The sequence below is a fragment of the Geotrypetes seraphini genome, chromosome 6 (genome assembly GCF_902459505.1).
Source record: "Geotrypetes seraphini chromosome 6, aGeoSer1.1, whole genome shotgun sequence".
In the NCBI taxonomy this organism is placed as follows: domain Eukaryota; kingdom Metazoa; phylum Chordata; class Amphibia; order Gymnophiona; family Dermophiidae; genus Geotrypetes; species Geotrypetes seraphini.
The window spans coordinates 209,494,003-209,510,362 of NC_047089.1; the positions used below are offsets into that span (position 1 = coordinate 209,494,003).

The window sequence follows — 16,360 nt, forward strand, 5'->3', positions numbered from 1 at the left end:
CCTGCCATTCTATGGATCTGACTGATAGTATGGCCTTTGTAAGAGTTAATCTGTGGCTCCTTCATCATTTCCATTTCTCTTCTCACAGTTACCTATATATATATGATTTTACACTGGAAAGCGTGATAATTCCTTACTGAACCAGTATTACACAACAGCAAAACCTGCTATGGTGTGATAGTGATGTTTGGCAAAGAAACAAAGAAGGTGACTGGTTGGTGCTCGATCTCCATTATTGAATAATATAACACTGACACGACACGACACGATTGTGTTTCGGCCTTAAAAGGCCTGCCTCAGGAGTCTGATTCTGTGAACTGAGGAGTTGAACAATTGTGTGACACTTCTCTTTTAGTCTTTAAAAAGACTTTTGTTTGTACGCCTGTAGGCGCCATAAGTGCGGTTGTCTGGTGTGAAATGGAAGTTCAAAATATCCGCCTTGTAACCCACCTGGAGTGGCTGAAGACAAGGTTGCAATCCTTTAAGAAAATGAAACACGATCGTGTCGAGTCAGTGTTATATTATTCAATAAAGGAGATCGAGCACCAACCAGTCACCTTCTTTGTTTTGATTCTTTGCCTTCCACGATCTCCTGTTTTCTCTGAGTGATAGTGATGTTAACATAACACTACATAGCTGAAGCTCAAGATGCCTCACAATCTAAGTCTATAGTGCTATGTGACTGAGCACATCATGGCATGCAACCCAAGTCCTTAATACCATTCAGTCCAAACCCACCAGGTCGTACAGCCCAAGCTCACCTCATCATACATTCTGAGTCCACACTACGATGAAGCCCAAGTCCCCTGCAACACATAATCAGAGCCTGCATCATCACAAGCACTAAACTCAGTGTGCCACTGGTGCAATGTATCGGTGGGGCGGGATTCAAGTGGCACAGCATTGTCCCCCATTCCAATTTCTAAAATTCTGGTATACAAATTTGCTAACACATCAGTAGTATTAATTCAGGCCTAAGTCCTGTACTTGGGTTTGGGTCCAACCTTATGATCCTAAGACGAAGCAGCTCCAGTCAGTTCTAACCCTCCTCCAGGGTGCTAACTCAGACGGACCTCAGATTCAATAAATCTTTGCCCCAGTTTCACACTACATCATGGAAGTATTTCCCTTATATACCACAGGCTGCATTTGCAAGTTAAAATAATCACAGAGATGGAATTCAGCGGCTCTTTAAAAACTTTTTAAGAAAAAGAAATGAAAAACACCCCCACCCTTTGTAGGAACAACTCACTCTCGGCCCAGCAGAATTACTCCATAACTTTACCTGCTGCTGGCCACTTGTTGTCATGGAGACTTTCAGTTCCTCAGCCTGGCAAAACAAACATCTGGCTCCAGCCAGCATATCTGGGCAAGGCCCTTGAAACTGCAAAGAGTTCGTTGTGTCACCTGACTTCTGTGGCAGAGCTAATTCAAGCATACGCTGCCTGTCTTACACTATGCCACTACTGAAGCTTTTCTAATCCAGCAGAATTAGCAAAAATTGTTTTGAGAAAATTCAGGGTCAAATGCACTAAGGGTGTGGTGACCATATGGCTCCAGAAAAAGGACAGATTGAGACATCTGGGTTTTAATTAATAGTAGTAGTAGTACTTCCATTGAAAGCAATGGAAGTAAAACCCGGATGTCTCAATCTGTCCTTTTTCTGGAGCCATATGGTAACCCTAACTAAGGGCCCTCCTCCTTCTACTTTGTGTATTTTATGGCTTTGCCTTAAAGTTGTCTTGGCTGCTTTTTGTTGCATTCTGAGAGACAACAGACCTTCCTACCCAGTCACTCCCACCGTATTTTAAAGGGCTACGATGGGGGGTGTTGGTGGAGAAACCCCCCCCCCCACACTTTACTTAATAGAGATCGCGCTGGCGTTGTGGGGGTTTTGGGGGGTTGTAACCCGCCTCATTATACTGGAAACTTAACTTTTTCCCTGTTTTTTAGGGAAAAGGTTAAGTTTTCAGTATAATGTGAGGGGGTTACACCCCCCACACCCCCCCAACATGGCAGCGTGAGGCAGCACGATCTCTATTAAGTAGAGTGGGGGGGGGGTTTCCCCACCAACACCCCCCATCAGAGCCCTTTAAAATACGGGTTTTCTTCGGCGCGATTAAGCCCTGCGCTCAGTTGTCCGCGCTCGGTTGTCGGCGCGTCTTTGTCCTCGCACGCATTTGACCCGTCACCGAATCTTCAGTAGTATGGGCAGGCATCCCAGTGGCATGTGAGGAAGTATGCAGAAAGGAGAAAAATTAACTAAGCGTAATCATACTAATGAGTGCTAGGAAGAAATGAGATGCATTAGGTCTAAAATGAAAGGCTATCCAGGAAAAAGATTACACAAGGGTGCAAAAGGGCAGAGGAAAGGAAGGCTAGTATTTGGAGACACCGAGCTAGTACCTCTCCTCTGCGAACACCACTTTATTAAGGACAAGTTTTTAAACATTACGTTTCAGCTCTGCAATTATTTTAACCCAATGCTCTGCATTCTCAATAAAATAACAGGCATAAAGAGCAAGGCTAAGGCCAGGATGATACTGTACTTCAGCAAAGGAGTCAAACTTCACACAAAGTCACCCACACCACTGACAGCCTGATGTTACTTACCCCAAGTGAAAAGAGGCCCAGCAGAAACTGCATGCCCGACTCCTTTCTCGGTCAAGGAAACTTTTCAGATGTGTTGCTGGTGTGTATCAGTCATCAGATTCTTCCAGCAGTTCCAGGAACATGTGTGTTTTCCCAATCAGTGGATTCACAAGGCTGCCAGTAAGGAAACAGATGGGAATAATTAGTGTGAACCAGATTCCATGGAAAATTCTGTGCCGTGGGCCTGAATGAGGCCTTCTGAAGGACACACACACAGTGCCCCAAGTATGACTAAAGTATTCTGTCTGTGCACTATGTTGATTCGTGGTTAAACACTCCCTCAGATTCACCTAAATATATGCAGTATATATTTTAAAGTTTAAAAGACACTCTGAAATTAGAATGAAGGCGTTGCATGTCACACGCTGTGCAGTAGCTGGAGGGAAAGTATACTTAGGTAGCTCAGATTCAGGAAGCCTTCAGTTCACCCTGAAAATTCCACATACCAAACTCAATAGAGTTACCGTATGGCTCCAGAAAAAAAGAGGGCGGATTGAGATATCCGGGTTTTACTTCCATTGAAAGCAACTGAAGTAAAATCCGGATGTCTCAATCCGTCCTCCTCTTTGGTAGCCCTATAACTTTGTTTTGCTGACTGACTAGGTTCTCTGCTTTCTGAGTCTGTTCCACTGGCATTTGGTATCACCCCATGGAGACCAGCACAAACCTCTACAGATGAGGTACTATGAGAAATATACTTAGGTGTACTACTGAACTGGGGTAACAGATCTCGGGGGGAATCCACTAAAGATGTCATAAAATAAATATTCTTGCCTCCCTCCCAAGAACAGTTTTATAAAATTATTTTAAATAAAAGCCTGCTATGGTTTTCCTAAAAGGTGAGTGAAAAAGCAAGGACAAAAAATACAGTAAAACCTTGGTTTGAGAGCATAATTTGTTACAGAAACATGCTTGTTATCCAAAACACTTGTATATCAAAGTAAATTTCCCTGTAAGAAATAATGGAAACTCAAGATGATTCGTTCCACAACCCAAAAACTTAAATAGAAAATTCTTACGTACTCGTATTGCAAGACCTCGCTCGTTTATCAAGTTAAAATTTAATAAAACGTTTTGCTCATCTTGGAAAACACTCGCACATGAAGTTACTCACAATCCAAGGTTTTACATTAATAGCACTCAAAAAGTACAAGGGATCTCAAAATGAAGAATTCCAGAGAGAAGGCAGAATCGGGAAAAAAGCAAGAACACACCGATGAGTCAGACAAACCCAGCATTGCATCTTGCCTCTGACAGTTGTTAGCCTGGGTCCTAAGGTCCCGACAGACCCCCCCCCCCCCCCCAAAATAGATCTATTTCCCCATACTTAATTTCTAGGGATGAACAATGGCTCATCCAAGACTATGTGGCTAATTATATTGATAACGAAGGTTTCCTCTAGCAGCATATCCAATCTCTTTTTGAATCCTGCTATGTTGGCCACCTTGACCACACCCTCTGGTAACAGATTTCACAGGGGTGGAGGAGTAACCCAACGGGCTAGTGCAGTGGGCCAATAACCTGGAGAGCTGGGTTCAGTTCTCACAGCAGCTGCTTGTGACCTTGGGCCATTGCCCCATTACAAGACTTAAATTGTGAACCCACTAGGGACAGAAAACATACCTGCGTGTAATACATGTAAACTGCTTTTGTTGTACCTACGGAAAGGCTGTAAATAGAGAATGACACGGTGACAAAATTCATCATCGTTCCCGTCCGCGCGGATAACCGCGGGAAACCATCTTCATGTCATTCTTTAAGGAGAGAGGAAAGAATCAGAGTATAATTGGGCACAAGCTTTGCTTTGAAGAATGCTGGTGTAGAAGGACTGAGGTTGAAACAGACACTACAGAATGACAGTCTCTGGTATCCAAAGCAGATATTGTGATGTCATAATGCCTCATTCCACCAGTGCCTAAGAGCCAATCACATCAGTGATGTCACAATGGCTTCATTATCCTTAGCTCACATAAGAATCAGAGTATGAATGGCCACAACCACTGACCCGCAAGCTTTGCTTTGAAGAATGCTGGTGTAGAAGGACTGAGGTTGAAATAGACACTAGAAAATGACATGGGATTATTTCCCGCGGTTAGCCACGGGGACGGGAACGGTCATGAATTTTGTCACCGTGTCATTCTCTAGCTGTAAATCCATATCCTTTGAATTACAAGCTGCATTTAAAAAAAAAAAAGCTTCCTACAATTTGATTTCAATCTTCTGTTCATTAGTTTTATGGAGTATCTTCTCATATTTTAGGTATTTGTCATGTTAAACAACCATTCAACAGCCCCACAACCTTATAATTTTATGAACTTCTATCATATTTCAGTTATCTTTTCCCTAAGCTTAAAAGCCCTAATCTGTTTAGACCAGTGTTCTTCAACCACCGGTCTGTGGGCCGGTGCCAGTCTGCAGAAATTTCCTGCCGGTCCGCAGGTCCAGCACGTACATCAGGCTCCAGACAGTGCTCTTCAGCTGCCGGTCCATGGTGCGATCAATGTGGCGTTGTCTTTGGGCCGGCTCCCTCTTCCTCGGTGCTGCAGTGCACAAAGTCGTGGGCAGAGGCTTCTACGCGTATCCTGCGTCTGAACTGGAAGCCTTCTCTCTGATGTCACAATTTCAGAGGGAAGGCTTCCAGATGAGGCGCTGGACGCGCAAGGAGCCGCTGCCCACGGCTTTGTGCACTACAGCACTGAAGAAGAAGGAGCCGGCCTGAAGATAACACTGGGGCGCAGGCCAGAAGGCAAGGCACTCCATGGAGGGAGGGAGACAACAATGGTAGGGGGAATGATTTTATTTTTTAATTTAGTGATTGATTTCCATCTGCTGTCTATTCAGGAAGAAATGCATTTGTTTCTTTTCCTCTGGGGTTGTACTGCATGCAGAGCCTTGCACCTTAGGGTTTGTTTGTATATAGTACTTTTAGTTTTTGGTCCCGTATTTGCATGGGGTTATCTGTGTTGTGGTAGGAATGAATATTGAGAAGCATACAGTGTGCTTTGTGTAGTTTAATTTTGTGGTTAACCATTATGTGTAGTTAATACGATTATATTGTATGTGTGTATATATATGAAAAGGTAATGGAAAAAATGGTGTTACAATTAGTACTATTATGGGGGCGGGGTCTGGGGCGGAGATTGGGTGGAAATGGGCAGAGTCTGGCCCACGACTTAGCCAGTGTTTTTCAACTGCTGGTTCACAAAATAATTATTTTATTTCCGCTGGTCCATAGATGTCAAAAGGTTGAAGAACACTGGTTTAGACTCTCTTCATAAGGCAGGTTTGTTTCTTTTTTTAATCCCTGTATCATTTTTGACACTTTTCTCAAAACATTTTCTCATTGTACTATATCATTTTTTTGAAATGGGGCAACTAAAAATGTATTTAGTACTCAAGGTGCAGATGCACCAATATAGAGGGACTAGTGTTATAGCCCGTTACATTAACGGGTTCTAGAATATATGTGTGTCTGTGTTTATTTCTTTCTCTCTCCTTAGCTGCTTTCTGTCTTTATTTTTCCTTGGCTGTCCACCCATTCTACCTTCCTTTTACCTTCCCTGTGTCCACCACCACCCCTTCACTGCTCCCCTTATCCAGCAGCAGTCCTTCTCCTTTTTTTTTATCTCCCCCTGTTCAGCAGCACCTCTTTCCTGTCCCCCTGTCCAGCAGAGGCCTCCTTTCCTTTTTCTTTCCCCCACCTGTCTCTTCCCTGTCCAGCAGCACCCCTTACCTCGCGTCTGCCCTCCAGCCGCCTCAAGCCGACATCCAGGAGACAGTGAGGAGATCCACGTGCATGCGTGCAGTTAAATTTGGAGCTTCGGTCTGGCCTGCTTCCTGCTCGCCTTGCTGTATTGTACTAAAAAGTACAATACGGCTAGGCGAGTAGGGAGCAGGCCAGACCGAACAACAAACGGTAAACAGAACCCTAAGCGCGCATGTGCACTCCTACCTGCGGGGCCCTACAGCTCATGGAAAACGGGATCACAGGGTGGGAGTGCACATGCGCGGCTTAGGGTTTTATTATATTAGATAATAAGTTTGGTCTCCATCCCTTTTCAGAGAATCCCTACCATCCTATTTGCACTTTTTTTTTTTTATCAGCAATGGCAGGCTGGACAGAAAATTTCTTAACCGGTGCCCCAGTGGAAGAGTAGACTCCGGGAGTTAGCTCAATTTGAAATTCAATCCTATACCAAGGGCTCCTTTTACTAAGGTGTGCTAGCGTTTTTACCTTAGTAAAAGGAGCCCTAAGTCTCCGCAATTGGCTAAGCAGCATTATGTCATCCTGTGGGAACGGTTACGGGACCTGGTGCCTCCTTGACTGGGTGGGGGAGCTGTTCCCTTCCCCATCCTCTGCTTGATACTAGTTCTCTGCTGGGACTTGTAGTTTCTTTGGTACCTTGAGGTTGGGGGGGTTGGGCTGGGGGGGACTGGGGGAGTTTGGGGGGGGTCTGGGTTCCATGATGGTGTGTGAGTTGTGGAGTTTGGTGTGTTTGGAGGTGTGAGGAGTGTATGGCTGTCTTAGGGGTATTTACAAAAATGGTGGAAGGGCACTCTACTTATTGTTCCTGATCCTTTCCCTTTCCCGTTCTTTTTGGTATTAGCAACTGGCGCAGGGCCCTGTTTTTTTCCTTTTGTCATAGTGTAACTCTGGGTCTCTTGCATGGGTGGCTCTTTTTGCGGGACTCGCTAATATTGTTGCATATTTCCTGTGTTTGGCTGCTTTTGTATTTTTTCTGAGTTTGCATTCTGACCGGTTGTGACCCTTTTCACTTTCAATAAGCATATATTAAAAAAAAAAAAAAAAAAAATTCAATTAATTAAGATAACTCCAAATTCTTTTTCTTGGTTTGTGACTCCTAACTCGGAATCTAGCATTTTGTAGTTGGTATTATTCTTCCCTATGTGCATCACTTTCCACATGTCCGTGTTAAATTTCATCTGCCATTTAGATGCCCATTCTCCTAGTGTAATCCAACAACAAAACAAACTGTGGATGAAATACAATGTTCTTGACCTTCTTATTTCTTCAATCAGTGTTAAGAAAAATATCCACATCAACTGTATTAAAAAAAACTAACGGACCCGACACGGGCCGTGTTGTAGCTAACAAAGCCTTTCTCAAGGGTCCTAGAGTATGAAATAAGACAAAACAAAAGACAAAAATTAAACATGAACGGAGAAAATGAAAACCAGAATTTAACATGAAAGGAGAAAATACATTCCGAAGTGAACAAGAAACTTACATATGTTTTAGGGACATGTCTGTGAATGTGCCTGAATGTGCGTGACCGCATCCATTAGTGGATTGGTGATATATTTGAAAAAACATGTGAATATAAAGTGAAACATGCATTATGAAATGTGTATATTTGTTATTTTAATAATAGTGAAACCACTTATACGTAGAATGTGGTGTGCAGAATCCCTAGAGGAAGAGACTAATTCAACGTAAGCATAACAAGCAAAGGAGTCCTAATACCAGAAAAATGAAAAATCTGATTAGCATACCGGTCATTAAATAATATGCAGGTACTGTGAAATTGGTTTCTAAATCACAAATGCCTTGAAAAAAGAAAAAAAACTGTTTAAACTTAACAAATAACAAAAGGATGACGCATAAATGGATCCATAGTTAAAAATAAACATGGTCACATTCTCCTAGTGTCACAAGATCCTTCTGCAAATCCTGACAATCCTCAACCATATTAATGACTTTGAATAATTTTTTGTCATCTGCAAATTTTATCATCTCACTCGTCACTCCTGCCTTCAGGTCATTTACGAATGTGTTAAATAGCACAGTTCCAATACTGACTCTTGGGGCACTCCACTACTAAGCTTTTCCACATAGACAATTGACAGTTCAGTCCTACTCTTATTTTCCTGTCTTTTAGCAAGTTTGTAATCCACAAAAGGGCATTACCTCCTATCCCATCACTCTTTAGTTTCCTAAGGAACGTCTTATGAGGGTCTTTGTCAGACACCTAAAAATCCAAATACACTTGATCAGTTGGTTCCAGTTGTTTGTTTACATCTTCAATGATAATCTAATGTAGAGGGCCTATAGATTCTGCCTTTCAGAGATAGCTTGGCAATGATTTCTATTCCCTTTGCAGTGTCAGGTGTGTGAACTTTTCACATGGACATCTCTTGCAGTATCAATAATCAAAATTCACTGTTTTGCCTGAGTGACAGCGGTAGGAGGAGATACTCAGAGAATAGTTAAGCTCTGGAACGCATTGCCAGAGGTTGTGGTAAGAGCGGATAGCGTAGCTGGTTTTAAGAAAGGTTTGGACAAGTTCCTGGAGGAAAAGTCCATAGTCTGTTATTGAGAAAGACATGGGGGAAGCCACTGCTTGCCCTGGATCAGTAGCATGGAATGTTGCTACTCCTTGGGTTTTGGCCAGGTACTAGGGACTGAATTGGCCACCATGAGAACAGGCTACTGGGCTTGATGGACCATTGGTCTGACCCAGTAAGGCTATTCTTATGTTCTTATGCCCATCTGGAGGGAAACAGACCATAAATACAAGCCCATGAATGTAGCCTTGTCTTTGGCCATTTGCTCCCCTGGCTACTGCACCATTAAGTAAGTGGGGAGCTTGTGACTGACTAATATAGCCAGTGGACAGGGGAAAAGAAGGAATAAGGGAAACAGTAATAGATCCCACCCAAATACTGCACTGATTCCAAATGGATCTGGAATCATTGCAGTATTTGGCCTCCCCAAAAATTGGTGGTCACTGATTGGTTGGTTCCCACCCTCCCACCCATTTCCCAAAGTTGTACTTTAAATCTTCGGAGCAGCTGCCGTACAGGCCTGCCCCGGAACCCTTCATTATACTTCCGGGGTTTGCTTTCTACAGGAGCAACAATCTTATTGATTGTAGCTCTAGCTGAAATGAAAACCCACCTTTTGCGCATTTTGCTAAACTTGGATTACCTCCAGTATAAGAACATAAGAACATAAGCAGTGCCTCCGCCGGGTCAGACCACAGGTCCATCCTGCCCAGCAGTCCGCTCCCGTGGCGGCCCAAAAACAGGTCAAGACCTGTCTGAATCATCAGAAGGGGCTCCCCTGCCACCTTGGTTTCCCATTTAAGTCCTGCCTTCCTATCAAAGTCCTAGCCCTCCGGTCTACACATGCACGACCAGGTTGGTTTACTCGTTTCCTGGTTAACTTCCTACACCCGTGTTACATCCCAGCTCCTCCCTCAGTATCCCACGATCCCTCTATCCCTCTATCCTTCCAGGTTAAGTATAAATGACTTTTGTTGGTCCGTCATGCTCTTCAGTGCTGTTCTCCTGTGAGTACATTGCATTCAGCGATCACTTGTTTGTTAGTGGCACTGGATTTTCAGAAAAGGTTTGAAAGGGCACAATGAAGAGTTTTCTCAGTGGCTAGAACCTTAGAGTGGAATCAATTGCCTTTGCCATTATAATGACAGTTTATTTATTTTCCACATATCCTACAATTCTATGTGGATTATAACTTATTCAGGTACGCAAGAATTTTTTCCTATCTGCCCCAGCGGGCTCACACTGTATCTAATGTACCTGGGGCACTGGATGACTTGCCCAGGGTCACAAGGAGCAGTGTGGGATTTGAACCCACAACCCCAGGGTGCTGGGGCTGTAGCTCTAACCACTGCACCATACAGTCTGTCATTTGTTTGTTTTTAAGAAACTGTTAAGTTGGTATTATTATTATTATTTTTTGCAATAGGCTTGTGCACTTTTGTAGCTCTCAGCATTTTCTGTCATTTGTATGTTTTTAGTTAGGAATAACTATGGGCTCCTTTTACTAAGCTGCAATAGCGGTTTTAGCGCACGCTAAGCGCACACTAAATTTCCGCATGCGCTAGACGCTAATGCCAGTATTGAGCTGGCGCTAGTTCTAGCTGCGTAGCGTGGGTTTAGCATGCGCTAAAATTCTGCATGCGCTAAAAACGCTTTCGCAGCGTAGTAAAAGGAGCCCTCTGTCTTTGGGTTTTATGTTTTATGTGTGCTACTTGTTCCCTGCCTTGGGTATAGGCAGGCTATAAATAATAAACCTAAACATTTTAATCAAATTGATAATAATAAAATATTCTTATGTATCATACAAGGAAGGGGCCGCTGAAAAGCTCTCAGCCCAACCAAGAAGAGAATGAGGTGGAACCATGAAACGTACAAGTTATTCCACACTTTTCTTGACACGTTGTTTCAGTGAGGCAAGTGCATCTAGTGAATGGGCACAGGTATAGGGAAACCAAGCCATTGTGACATCACCAATAGGGCTGGCTCTTAGGCATTGGTGGAATGCGGCATTATGACATCACAATACGAGGGGCCACTGAAAAGTTCTCAGCCCAACCAAAAAGAGAATGATATGGAGCCATGAAACTTACAAGTTATTCCACACTTTTCATTTCAATGATATGAAATGAAACGAAAAGTGTCAAGAAAAGAGTACGGTATTGGGTTTCAAGAAAGGAAAAGGGGATTGATGGGCCGCCGCGTGAGCGGGCTGCCGGGCATGATGAACCGCTGGTCTGACCCAGCAGAGGCACTGCTTATGTTCTTAAGTATTAGTAGTAATAGTAGACTTAGGGATTTGCATTCAAATAAGACTCAGGTCAGGGTCAGAGGCCTTCAGGAGAAGAGAATTCAGCAGAGACCCCAAAGTATGGAAGAAGGGTTCCAATGAGAAAAGCTCTTGGTTGCATACCATCTTATAAAGCAGTGGTTCCCAACCCTGTCCTGGAGGACCACCAGCCAGTCAGGTTTTCAGGATAGCCCTAATGAGTATGCATGGGGCAGATTTGTATGCCTGTCACCTCCATTCTATGCAAAGCTCTCTCATGCATATTCATTATGGCTATCCGAAAAACCTGATTGGCTGGTGGTAGGTTTGGGAGCAGATTTTTCATCTGCTTTAGTATGCTCAGAAATCATTCTGTAAAGAAGAATTCCTGAACCTGTCCCTCAAGTATGTTGTTGTGTTTCTTGGCAGACTAAGAGCACCCATCTGCAGTGCTTAAATTATTGCTTGATTATACCTAATTGCTCGAAAATGTAAACAGGTCCTCATTTTATCATCAAAAAGCAATTCAGGTGCTTTTTAGATTGGAAAGACTGTGGGGAGGGGGGCCAATACTGTAGAGCAGGGGTAGGGAACTCCGGTCCTCGAGAGCCGTAATCCAGTCGGGTTTTCAGGATTTCCCCAATGAATATGCATGAGATCTATTTGCATGCATTGCTTTCAATGCATATTCATTGAGGAAATCCTGAAAACCCGAATGGAATACGACTCTCGAGGACCGGAGTTCCCTACCTCTGCTGTAGAGTAATAACTTGGAATCAGAGGTATCATATCTCACTGTCCAGCAGTGAAACCTTGCATCCTCCCTACCTCTCCAGCTGTCAGTGTGAACCTCTTGCTTTCTTCTCGTTGTTAATGGTGGCCCGGGGTCTTTTCTCCTTCTTGAATCTAATCTAATCCTTAAGTTTGTATACCGCATCATCTCCACGTTCGTAGAGCTCGACGCGGTTTACAGTAGGAGAAATAGGAACCTCATTTCTGTTAACGGAAAATGCGAAGAAACAGGAAGGGAGGACAAGATTCCTAGAGTAGAAATCTTGGTAAGAGGAAAAGGATGTTAAGTAATATTTGGCAGTCAGTGGAAAGGAAGCTGAGAATCCCTCAGGAAATGGAGACAGTAAGTTATGGAGTTTTTCTTTTAAATGTAGTATTCCAACTTAAATGTTAGAATTCTTGGGAGCATGGAGAATTCACATGTATGCTGACTCCTGTCCTGGAGCCACTGCTCGATGTTTTGGCTCTCTTGGGAAGTAAGAACTTGTTTAGTTAAATTTAGATTTCTCACCCAAACAGGACTTTATTTGTAAAGATTTTAGAAGAATAAATGCTGTCTGTTGATCTTGGAGTTCTGCTGTGTTTTGGTTTGCATCTGTAACTAAATGCAGACCAGAACTGGAGCTCTCAGCTCCTCCCTCTTTTAGCTGGGGATTGTCTGAATCTAGCCTCAGCACATCAGACAAAAGGAGACTATGGGCAAAGAGAAGGAGCTCCAAAGCAGCGTTGCAAAAAGCTCTGTTTTTAAGGATAGCCTTACTGAATATTCACCAGGTAAGTGCATCAGTTAATGAATGGAAAGGAGGGGCAATTCAGTAGGTACTTTCTTAAAAGAACATCAGATCCCATTGACAAAGAGTCATTACTTTCAGCATATTTGAGCCCAAACAAAATAAGAATAGAAAATATTAAGTTTATGGGTATAGCAGAAATTATACATTAATGTGTCTCTTTTGTAATTAACCAGCAGATGGCAGCAAAGCTCTAAGGTGATTTTACATGCTATTTTTGGGATTTCCAGCAGATGGCAACAACAATCAAGCGCAGAACCGCAAGCAAAGATCCAGTTTTTGAACCATCATTCACCATCTCATGCTGAGTCAATAAAAAAAAGAGTCTACCTGATTTTCGATAGTTAAGAGGGTGACACTTTTGATTAATCTTTCCCCTTCTCTTCTTCCTTTGACCTGCTTGGAGCCAACGCCCTGCAAATTAGCTCAGTCAGCTTTCTCTAGTTTTCTTCCCTACTCCCTGTACTATTGGTTAATTGTAGTTCCTCCTTCAACCTTTTCTTCCTTCCACCTATCTTTCCTCTTTATAATAGCTTATTATTAATTTTGAAATGTAAACTACACTGATGCCATGTGTAATGTGGGTATATCAAGCTCTAATAAAACTTGAAGCAAACTTAAAACTTGATTGGAGAATGATTGAGTTACAACTGTAACAAAATTGACAAAAAGGTAAAGGGGACTCATAAACCACCTTTCTGTGATTACAATCAAAGCGGTTTACATATTATATACAGATACTTATTTTGTACCTGGGACAATGAAGGGTTAAGTGACTTGCTCAGAGTCACAAGGATAGGGTTACCAGATTTTCCGTCTGGAAAATCCAGACTGCCTAGACCCGCCCCCCCAGGCCCGCCCAGTCTTTACTCCTGCGCTTTATCTTATTTCTTGCGCCATTCGCTTAAAGGTTTAAATTGCATTGTCGCCAAACACTGGCTAGCACATGTAATACCGACGAGTCCCATTTCACTGCATACAGCGGCTTCATCAGGGTCTTTTAGTCGGGTTTTTTTTTTTTAAGAACATAAGAAGTTGCCTCCACTGGGTCAGACCAGAGGTCCATCACGCCCAGCGGTCCGCTCCCGCAGCGGGCCATCAGGTCTATGACCTGTGAAGTGGTTTCTGACCATTTCTATAACCTACCTTTACTTCTATCAGCTCCTCTCCTTCGAGCCCATTTTCAAGATGAGTTAGAAATCTGATTGTCTCCCAGTGAGGGAAATCCTTAATGTAGTAGGTTTGCCAATATTCAAAATATGATTTTTATCTTTAAAAACTGTTCTTCCTGCTTTAAAACTTTTTACCCATTCATAAACCTTTCGTTGATTCATGGTGCTATGTCCATACTGAGCCAAATATCCTATGATGAATTTCCCTCTGCCCAAAGAAAGCGCACTTCCATGGTGCAATCTTGCAATGCCACACGACTAAAGGCTGAGCACTGCATGAACTATCCAAAAGGCAATATACGAGTACGTGTGTTGCATTTCGCTAGCTCTGTTCTGGTTATCACATAAATTAACAATTGTCTTTAATTTCTGATTCGCCCTCATATGTCATTTGAATGTTCTGATTTGTGCTTATTAGTTGCTTCGTAAGTATTATGTCTCCCTGTTAGTATGCATTATAGCTCTCTTATTTGAATTTCAGTGCTGTTAATTACAGTAGTATATTTTTGAAACAGTTTCATGGTAGTCCTATTAGTAAGTTTTAATTTACTGATTTTGACTTTACCTCATTCATTGTATTATATTTGGACTTTTTACTACTGTTATGCTGTTAAGAATATTGCAAGTTTTATGTTGAATTATACCTGCTGTACACTGCCTTGGGTGAATCTCTTCATAAAGGCGGTTAATAAATCCCAATAAATAAAATAATTGGGCAAGAGACTCTCTTTTCCAGTTACCGTATTTTTCGGACCATGAGACACACTTTTTCCACCCCCCAAAATGGGGTGGAAATAAGGGTGCATCTTCTGGAGCCGAAAAATACGGTAACTGGTTTTGAATATCAATCCCAAAGTATATAAACAAAATTCTCTTCTCCTGGTCATTCCACAGAGAAAATGACACAGGGACAAATTTGTCCCTGCGGGATCTCAATATCCCCATCCCGTCCTCGCGAGCTCTGTCCCTGTCCCTACCCCATTCCTGCCAGCTCTGTACTCATCTGCACAAGCCTTGAATGCTTTAAAATCATAAATGTTCGAAGCTTGTGTAGTGAAGGTTTTTGCTGGAAAATTTAATGCAATCCTGAATATAACCAGAAGGTGATAAGTATGTTGCAGTGATGGATATGATCACAAAAACCATAACTAACCCTATACAATACTGAGCATATTTCCCGTAGGCACAAAATAGGAAGAGCCCTTTGGAACCATAATGGGACTTTCAGAGTTCTTTTCTCTTCCTAACACAGAGAAATAATACTGGTATGTGTATAACAAAGACAACACCCTAGAGTTTGATGTTACCGTATATACTTGAATATAAATGGAGATTTGTGGGCCAAATCAATGCCCCCCAAATGGGGGGGTCTCGTTTTATATTCAGATCAGCACTGATCCGCCCCCCTTCCCGAACCTGTTGCAGGCCTCTGCCAGGCATACTGTGAGACCTGGTGGTCCAGTGATGGGGCCGGGACAAGAGGGATCCCTTCTGTCTCCTATCCCGGCCGACTCTAATAACTTTTATCTCCTTCCCTCTCCCAGGTGTAATTTTTAAATCCCTGGTGGTCCAGCGGTGGGATCCCTTCTGCCTCCAGTCCCAGCCAATTCTAAGAATTTTTACCTCCCTCCAGCCTCCCCCGCGCACCTTTAGAATCCTTTGTGGTCCAGCGCTCAACCGCGGCAGGATTGACCTTCCTTTGCTACTGCTCGGGCAGGACCCCACCAAAATCACAAACATAAAATAGCATATCCATGAAAATCTTGGGAGAAAAAGGGCTGGGTGAAGGGGATGAACAAGTCAGACAGTGTTGGAGGAGCACAAGAGGATGAAACTGCTATATACTATCCTTGGAAAAAGAGAGCCTAATTTTCAGAAGAGATTGGTCAGAAGCATGAAGCATGAGTGAGAAGACTTGAGGGTGTTTTGAAAACAGAATGCAAGTTTCAATGAATTCTAGAAAATTCATTAAACCCCACACGCCTGTGAGTTTTCCAGTTTCTAGCTCAGGGTAACAGAGCAACAAGATACATCATTTAGATGAGTCCTGGGACTGGTTCCTTAACTGTTGCTTTTATATTTTCCTCTGACATAAGTCAGGGGAACTTCCTGGACCCTATGATTTCCATCTCACACCTGCCAAGAAGTGTGGAGTGAGGCTATGCAATTTATGGCTATGATCAGCACAGTGGTAGATTAACTAACCCCTGTGGAGTCAGTTACTGGTCTTGACATTACCCCATATTAATTTATTGTCAATCTATCATCTCATCTGGTAATATAAGAACTGAACTCAGTCTACTCTGATACTCTGAGAGATTAAACACAAGAGGAGATCTGTGAAGTCGAATCCAGGCTGGGGCTGTATTACAAATTTATGG

General features: G+C 42.8%; 1 long non-coding RNA gene across 1 annotated transcript; it reads left to right on the top strand.

Annotated features, from left to right (window-relative positions):
- The first annotated feature begins 12,316 nt into the window (after positions 1-12,316).
- Positions 12,317-13,120, top strand: LOC117362111. The gene is made up of 2 exons (XR_004539805.1): positions 12,317-12,359; positions 12,984-13,120. It is a non-coding gene; the product is annotated as an uncharacterized LOC117362111 (long non-coding RNA).
- Positions 13,121-16,360: the final 3,240 nt, after the last annotated feature.